The sequence below is a fragment of the Durio zibethinus genome, chromosome 4 (genome assembly GCF_047325235.1).
Source record: "Durio zibethinus cultivar Kanyao isolate XHJ-2024 chromosome 4, ASM4732523v1, whole genome shotgun sequence".
Classification (NCBI taxonomy): Eukaryota; Viridiplantae; Streptophyta; class Magnoliopsida; order Malvales; family Malvaceae; genus Durio; species Durio zibethinus.
Genome location: NC_143165.1, coordinates 18,006,801 through 18,016,167, shown reverse-complemented (window position 1 = coordinate 18,016,167; position 9,367 = coordinate 18,006,801). Strand labels below are relative to the sequence as shown.

The following is a 9,367-nucleotide window of genomic DNA, read 5'->3' as shown; positions in this document are numbered from 1 at the left end:
AAATAAAAAATATTGATGGTAATTTCTTGATTTTTATGTCTAATGAGCAGATTCTCGGATTTGAACATTATGACAGCTAATAAAACTTTTTTATCATTTTTTTTAAAAATTAGATCATTCACCAAGATAATGATCTAATCACTCTTGATAGTTCAAGATCATGACCATATAAAATCACCTAGTACTCATCAAACACAGTAATTTAATTACCACGTGTAGATCACTATCATACCAAATGCTACTTTAATGTGTTTTTGGATATATTATATTATATTTTTGTTTCTTGAAGGATTTAAGAAAAAATTTTCAAATATTAAAATTATCTTTTTTTATTCTTACCAATTTGTATATCCATATTTAAGGTTTTTATTTTTTAATAAAAAAGAAAATGAAAGAAAAAAAAAGATTAGGCAGAGAAAATAAAAGGTAGGAAATGAGAGAGGCAACTTGAGAAATGGCAGGTGGACGAACAACAAAAGGGGATGATCGGCCATTGGAGAATGGGAAGAGAGGAAAGAAAAAAAAGAAGCAAAGGAAAGAGAAAAGTGGCGGTGAATGAGGGTTCATCCACCTTTGCTTCGCCACCAATAGAAAAAGAAAGAGAAGTATAAAACTAAAAGAAAAAGAAAAAAAAAGAATAAAGAGAAAACGAGTTTTTGACTTTTTTATTTTTAATTTAAAATATTTTAATTTTAATTAATTAAAAAACCATTTACAATTATATATTTAGTAATTAGTTTTTTTTGTTTTTACATTGAGTAAAAATATATTGGATTATTTAATAAAAAGAAAAGAGAGAAATACGGAGAAATAAAATATTATAAAAAGGAAAAATGATAAATTTAATTTCTTTTTATTATTCTTATTTGTCTCAAATATATTTTCCCTTTCTTCATTTTTCATTAATTTTTATATAATTGCTCTTGAAAATCACAATATAGAATAGTTTAAAAATATTAAATATATGAAATCTTGTTAGTATATTTTTATTTTTAAAAATTATAAATGGCTTCTGTAAAAAATTATAAAAAATTCAAAGTAAAGAAGAGAGATAAAAAGAAAAAAGATAAACATATATATATATAATTTTGGAGTTTTAATTAAAAAAACAATTTACAATTATATATTTAGTGAATTAGTTTTTTTGTTTTTACATTAAGTAAAAATATATTGGATTATTTAATAAAAAGAAAGAGAGAAATAAGGAGAAATAAAAATATTATAAAAAGGAAAAATGAGAAATATAATTTCGTTTTACTATACTTATTTGTCTCAAATTTATTTTCTCTTTCTTCATTTTTCATTAATTTTTATATAATTGCTATTGAAAATCATAATATAGAATAGTTTAAAAATATAAAATATATGAAATCTTGTTAGTAAATTTTTAGTTTTAAAAATTATAAATGGTTTTTGTAAAAAATTATAAAAAATTCAAAGTAAAGAAGAGAGATAAAAAATAAAAGATAAACATATATATAAAATTTTGGAGTTTTGACAAAAATGAAAATTTGGGTTTTTATGTATAAAAAAGCTCTTAGACATTTCTCATCAATCTTTATTTTCTTTTAACTTTTTTTTAAAAATAATTTTCTTATAAAAATATGATCAATAATTATTTAAAAAAACTACAAACTATGAAATATACATAGCTAATCTATCAGATTGTATTTTCAAATTTAAAAAAAAAAAAAGAGATAAAAGAGGAAAAAATACATAATGATGAAAGAGGTGAAAATAAAAAAAATGTTAAATTTTTTTATTATACTAATTTTTTTCACTATTTTTTTGTTTTTAAAATTTTTAATCTACGATTAAACCCCTTATTATATTATTTATTTAACTACAAAGAATATTATACGTATAAATTTTTCAAAATATGTAACCTTCAAGCACTAATTTTAATAATATATCAATTAATTTAAAGAGTCAATAGACTATTATTACATTTATTAAGTATTTTTGAAAATATTTTATTTGAAATTTTATAATTTTTAAAAACTAAAAATTTATAATGCATACCGCAAGGATTTTTCTGCTACAGTTTTAAAAAAGTATGAAGAGAAATTTCTCTCATTAGGGACGCCATAAATGGTTTGAATTGAAGAAATGAAAATAATGTTATGATATTATGTATAAGAATAATAAAAATTTTGAAGGTTAAATGTTTAATGTCTTTCCTTCGAATCATTCGGAAAGTGTTTCAAACTTAGCGTACGCTTTTATAAGACGCAATAACTTAAAATTAAACTTAGTGTAATATTTTATAAAAGTCATTTAGCATTGCACTTGCATTTCAAAACGTAGCTTTTGAATATAAAATCAATACTAAACATATTACAGTTTAATTTAAAATAATTTTTTTCATTAAAAATAAATTTAAAAATGAATCAATTGTAAAAACCAATTGAGAGGTATATTTAAGGTTTGAATTTATAGTTTGAAGGGAAAATCACCAAGTATCCATTCAATTATTTATTTTTGATAGAATAACCTATTTTTTCTTTCCAACATCATTTTTTTTAGACATTTTAATTTTTCAGAATAAATTTTCACAACAATAACAAACATTCAAAAATCTTAAATCATAATTTTTCACATCAATTTTTTATATCAATTTTTAAATGCAATTTTTTCAAACAAAACTTTTCTCAACTACAACAGTAATAGTAAATTAGCATTACATGTATCCTACTTAAAAAAATCAAGTTTAAATTTTTTTTTGAAAAATAAGTTATTTTTTATTTTAAAAATAAAAATTTTAAGAAAAAAATTTATTTTTTATTTTTATTGTTTTCCAAAAACAAAAACTTTAATTCTAAATTTTTATAACTTATTTATTCTTTATTAATTCAAAGATATAGTAATGAAATATTTAACGGAATAATTTATTTCCATTAGAGGTGATAAAAAATCGTAAAAAATAAAAATTACAATGATAAAATTTAATCAAATCAAATATAGTGGCTAATTTTAATAAAAAAAAAACTTTTTTTATAACAAAAAAATAAAGAAATATTGAGTATCAAAAGCAAATTGACTCTGCTTGATACAATCACAAATATATAATCGTGGACAAAAAAGCACTTTCCAACTAAATCCCAACTATGGATGATAAGAGCCTGTAATTATTGTAATGCAATTAATTAGTTATAATTTAAAATTATATATAATTTATAAAAAATATGAAAATTTATGTTTTTAAATGATAAATTTTACTTAATTTTTTGTTATAATTAATTATAAAATTATAATAAAAAATTATTAATGGAATACTCCTATGTAACGGACAGGCTGGTAGCCAAACTTTATGTATTTGTAGGAGGAAAGAAGTTCACTTTGAAATAATTACACTTATTGAGGTTCGTTGCGCTTTTGTATTTTACTTCCAATAGCTTTTTTACTATTTTTCAATTTTATCTTTGTTATGATAAATAAATAAATAAATAAATAAAAGATTTGCTTATATCAAATTATTGAATTCTTTTGCTAATAAGTAAAATCAACCTTTAACAAAAGCAATACAAAAATCGCATCATTACTTTATAAAAAGAAAACATCGGTATCCCACTTTAATGATTGTTTATAGGCGACCACAAGCACCCATAAGTAAATCTCTTAACAAATGCTAACGTTGCCTGTACGCAAAATGGCAAATCACTACGAATCAAGTTATTTTAAGTTGAAAAAAATAAATAAAATATATTTTATTCAAATTATTTTCAATACACTTTATTTTCAAGTTTGCATTAAGATTAAGATATTATTCAAATTTTAATTAAATTAATTTTAATTAATTTATATTTTAATTAACATAACATTAAAATTATCATTTGAAACTCATAGATTTTAAGGTTTATACCTATAAAATATTTTCACACGAATATATACAAGAACAACAAGGCTTTAAAGGTCATTATCACTTACAAGTATTTTGCGTCGTTCAAGAAAACTCATGATGTTGCTTTCTCTTTCTAAAATATAGAATAATGATTTGATTTTCCTTTTTATTTTCTTTCTAAAAATTTTATTTACATATTTTAACCGAGTTTAATAATGCTTAGGAAGTTTGTTTTTTAGATTAATTGATATGTTAATAAAATTGACATTTAAAAATTATAAATTTTAGAAAATTTATATATATATATAAATTTTTCTGTCATTCAAATAAATAATAACATAAAAACTTAAAAAAAAATAAAAAAATGCTTTAGGGTTGCAAACGCTTTTTATATAATCAATAACACAAAATAATAAAATAGCTTCAAGATTAAAAAAAAAAATATATATATATATATGCATAGAACATCAAATAACAAATAAAATAAATATATTTAAGTAAAATAAAATATGTAGTAATTTATTGCTTAAAAAGACGTGAATATAAAATAATTTATTTAGTAAATGATAAATATATAATCAAATACATGAATAAAACCTACATTTTAAATTCATATATTCTCCTGAGGCCAAAACATTAATTCATATTCTAATTTTACAGGTATTCTCTATCTTATATCTAAATCTGCTAATTTAGATATTTATATCATAAATATATCAAATACAAATAAAACATAAAAATTATTATATAAAATTTATATTTAAATTCAATTTTCTAAAACCTTTATCTAATTCACAAATAATTTTTATTAAAATTTTAATGCATAGTAGTTTGATATATATTTTTCATATCGTTTCATGTTGAATCATTTTCGTATATTTAAAATTAACAGTTCTACATAGATCTACGACATTTTCATCGTTCAACGGTCTTAAACTTTTCAAAAGGATGAAAAAAAATTAAACCTCACCTAACCTTTAAACTTAATCAATAAATCAGCAGTTATTTTAATCTTCAACAACCCAGCGGCAGATCCAGGATTTTCTCTAATTGTAGATAAAATTGTTGATATAATTAGCATATAAATTCAAGATTCTTCTTGAGGCATATTTAAGGATGTGAAGGTTTTTTTTTTTTTTTTCTAAGTTATCTTTTTTAACATAAAAATAATTTTTTACATAAAAGGACTACAAGCTGAATCCAAGGGTTGATGCTCCTGTGGAAAGATTTCTTAGCTGAACTGTCAGAAGATGCCTGAAAGCCAGTTAAAACAGAGAAAAGAAATGTTTGTTTATGTAACAAAAAGAAGAGTAAAAAAAAGGTAATATTTGTCGATTTAACTTACCAAGATCGGGCATGAGCAGAGGATGGAACAGAGGATTGAAAAAAAAAGTAAGAAAATGGAGAGGAAGAACTGGAAATCAGTGGAATGGGGGGAGTTGGAAAGATTTTCTGGATCCCTTGTTTTATTCTTTCAAAGATCTAAAAAAAGAGAGATTACGAAAAAATCAAGAGATAATACAAATCTTTCCACCCACCCCACTCCCAAAAACTTTCATTAACTCCCTCTCCTTTCCCTCTTCACTACTGTTTAACCTAAAAATAGGCAGAGATCTTAGTTTATTTTTGGGTGAGAGAAGCGAGGATAAAAAGGAACCAAAGGAAATCATAGGCATGGGTGGAGTCGGCAAGAAAATTTAGAATACGAGCGTAGAATATGTTTTCTTGCCGAATACACCATAGCCGAAGACTTCCTCAACCTCCCTCTCTTTCCTCCTTTTCTCGCTTTCTACTTTGTGCGGTAGAGGTTTTTCTTCCTAGACTTATCTTAAAAACCGGTGCTAATAGCTAAATGACAAATTCTCTTTTCCTTTTTCTCATAAATGCTGACGAATGCCCTATGGCCACCCTCAATTTCCTACCTAATGGCCAATGTCGCTTTTTTGTGGTCGGCATTTGTTTTTTAATTTTTTGGGTAAAATTTGAATAGAGTTAAATATTCATTAAAATTTGTTTTTATATTAAAATAATAAAAAATTTTAATTAGATATTTGAGTTTATATTTCATCCGTGCTTTGATTTTTAAGATTGTTATCATTGTATGTTTTTCTATTGGTTTAATGTTAAAAGAAAAAAATTCATAATTAAATATTTAAATTTTTATTTAGTTGAAAACTTTGATCTTTAAGATTATTGTCGTTAGTTAAATTATTGATGCGATAATAACGTTTAATAAAATTTTGATACATGTCAAAATTGTTTAGTAATTGTTATATTATTAATTAACATGTTAGTATTAAAAATTTTAAAAATATAAAAATAAAATATCTAAAAATAAAAACTCTAAAAATCTAAAAATTTCAAAAAATCATAAAAATAAAATATATATAAAAATTTGAAGAAATTAACAAAAAATTGAAAAAAAAACCTAAAAATAAAAAATCCAAAACATTAAAAAACAAAATATTAAAAAAAATTGAAAATTAAAAAATCTTAAAATTCCAAAAAAATCGAAGAAATTATAAAATTCAAAATTTTGAAAAAAAAAAAATTAAAAATTTAAAATATTTTGAAAAACCTGAAAAAATAGGCCGTTATTTTCATTGTCATATTTTCATATTTTTGAATTTTGAATATTTTATTTTTCAAAAATTTTATTTTTTAAATTATTTTTGGAATTTTTAAAAATTTAAAAAATTTATAGATTTTTTTAATTTTCATATTTTTTGAATTTTTTTACTAATTTTTAATGTTTTCAAATTTTTTTTATTTTTTCACTTTTTTTTATTCTTATGGATCTTATAAGTTTTTAGATTTTTTTTTTTCAAATTTACAAAATTTTAACTTTTCATAGTATTTTCTTTTAAACAAATTGAGATTTTTTAATCTTTTAGATTTTTAATTTTTAATTTTTAATTTTTTTAATTTTCACATTTTCTTTATTTTTAAATTTTTTGTACTTCTTTCAAATTTTTGGGAATGTTTTTTAATTCTTAGATTTTTTCTATAAGTTTTTAATTTCTTAGATTTTTAAAATTTTTTAAAAATTTTATTTTTAGGATTTTTAAAACTTTTCATATTTTTTTCTCTTTTTAAGTTTTTTTTTTTATTTTTTGTAAATTTTTTCTTTTAATTTCACGTAACAATGAACCCACCATTGACATACTATTTTATCACAATGTGTCATGATTTTATTGCATTAATAATTTGACTAATGATGTTAATCCGAAACATTAAATAATGTGATGAAAAAAAAATTGAATGCCTAATTATGAATTTTATTTTTTTATGTAACAAATTGGTAAAAAATATATAATAAAAGGAGGATTTTTGTATTTAACCCATTTAAATATGATTCTTTGGATTAAGTTCGTTAAATGATCAATTTAATATTAAATAAGTTTATATTATAAGGAAAGGGTCCTATCTATTATTTGAAAAAATAGTGAAAGTTTTATTACTTTATTTAAAGGTGATAAGTGAACTTTTAACTAAATTTATGGTTAATATTTGTTTAAATTATTTTTATTTTTTTATATTCAACTTAAAATCATTAAATTTCAATAATAAATTTTGTTAGAAATGCATTATTCACTTTTGAATAATGTAGTGGAACCTTTCACTAATTTTTAAGCAATAAAAATGATTTTTCCTTTTTCACATAGCTACCAAACTTTTTATTTGTTATAAATTAGGATCTGCCTTTTTTTTTAACAAATAAAGATTCGTTTAGGTAATTGAGAAAATGCATTGCACAGCACATTAACTATTGTAACTATAATTAGCAAAAGAAAATAAACATGGTAGCTGACTTATTCCATTTTATTATTTTTAAAAATAAATTATTTTTCTCTCATTTCCTTTTTTCAATTTTCATTTCACGAATTCGATCCCGCTGTATCTATTTCTTCATATCCAATCCAGAGTCATCATGAGAACTAAGAATTTGGCGTCTGGTCGTTGTCTGCCTCGATTTTGCTGACAATGATTTTCTTTCTAAAAACAACTTTATTACTCATTTCAACCTTGTTTTCCTTCCAACAATTTAGGTTTCCCTAAAAACCTCTAAAAAAAATGTAGATCTAAGTTTAAAATCTAACCTGCTATCACCGTTTTTATGAGGTTTGGGTGTAAGTACATGTTTAGAGGATGCCTTTGTTGGATCTCTATTCAGTGGTTTAATTGCAACGAGATTGGGCATAGTAGGGCATTCCAGCTATGCACTTGTATTGTAAGTGTGTCAATAGCAACTATGTAACTTTGTTGGAGATGAAAGAACAAAAATGAAGAATTTAGGCAGAACACTTTCTGAAAGCTTTCTTAAAAACAATAGTTTCCCCACTAGGTGCAAAATGATTACAAGAAACATTGTTCCTAGGATACAATGACCAACGAAGAAGAAGATGATTGCACTTCAAGTTTTTCTTAGAACTCTTGTGAACCAAAACCAAAACTAAAGTAAAAGAAGAGAAAATCTGAATTTAATTTGAAATAATGTAAAGATGTGCTAGAATGAGTGTTTAGAGAAGTATTTAAAAGCCCTAAAAGACATCTTAAATGTCTTTCTATGAATGGACATCATTTGAATGAAGTAACACTTCATGAGGACTAAAATAACACATCCAATGAATTTATTTTTTGAATTTTCATCACGAGCATTCGACTGCTTTACAAGGGCAGTCGACTATCTTAACCATTTTTCTAGAAACAGAATCTCAGATTGTTGGGCAGTTGATTGCCCAATGTAATATGGGAAAGAGCAATCGACTGCTCTCCAGGGCAGTTGACAGCTTTTTCAAACAGAATATAAGGTTTGGTTGAGTGTCTTAGACGGTCGATTTCCGCAAGGCAAAATTAGTTTAAGCAGTCGATTGCCCTTTAAGGCAGTTGATTACTTTGCTCAAATAGAATGCAAGCATTTAGATGCCATCTCCTCAGAAATCAATTGCGCACTTTTTTGGGTAAGGCAGTTGATTGCTCTTTAAAGACGGCCGACTTCTCTTCTCAAACAGAAAGTTCCTGAAATATTTTATTTATGAGTAGTTGCTGGACAGTTAACTGCTCAGGGTTAGTTGTTAGGACAATCAAATTGCTCAGTTAACTACTTCCTTGCTATTTCATTCTAAAGTTTTATTTATACAACCAGAAGACTTTTTCTTAACATACATGCATTATAAATGATTGTAAAACAATATTTTCATTTTATAAAAACATTTCTTTGGTAATATATATGCCATAATCCTCCACTTATTACCAAAGAGTGCATATGTATAAAATCCTAAAGACAATACAATTTGGATCTTGTGCAAGTGCATGTCTAAAGGTGGCTATGGCTTGAGCCTTTACATTAAATGTGAGACACAAATAACAATATTCACGTGTTACATTGGTTTGGAAGTTCCTCAAAGGTAGCATAATTCAGTGGTAGATCTTAATATTTGATTTTGAGGAAGCCAATTAAAAATTATATATATTTATTTGAGTTATACTACTATATATTTTATTAACATAAAACATATATGTAAC

The 9,367-nt window shown here is 23.2% G+C and overlaps 1 long non-coding RNA gene across 1 annotated transcript; it reads right to left on the bottom strand.

The window, feature by feature from the left end:
- Nucleotides 1-3,522: 3,522 nt before the first annotated feature.
- Nucleotides 3,523-5,674, bottom strand: LOC111288063 (uncharacterized). The gene is made up of 2 exons (XR_002690051.2): nt 5,187-5,674; nt 3,523-5,095 (listed from the first exon to the last, which is right to left on the bottom strand). It is a non-coding gene; the product is annotated as an uncharacterized LOC111288063 (long non-coding RNA).
- Between the last annotated feature and the right edge of the window lie 3,693 nt (nt 5,675-9,367).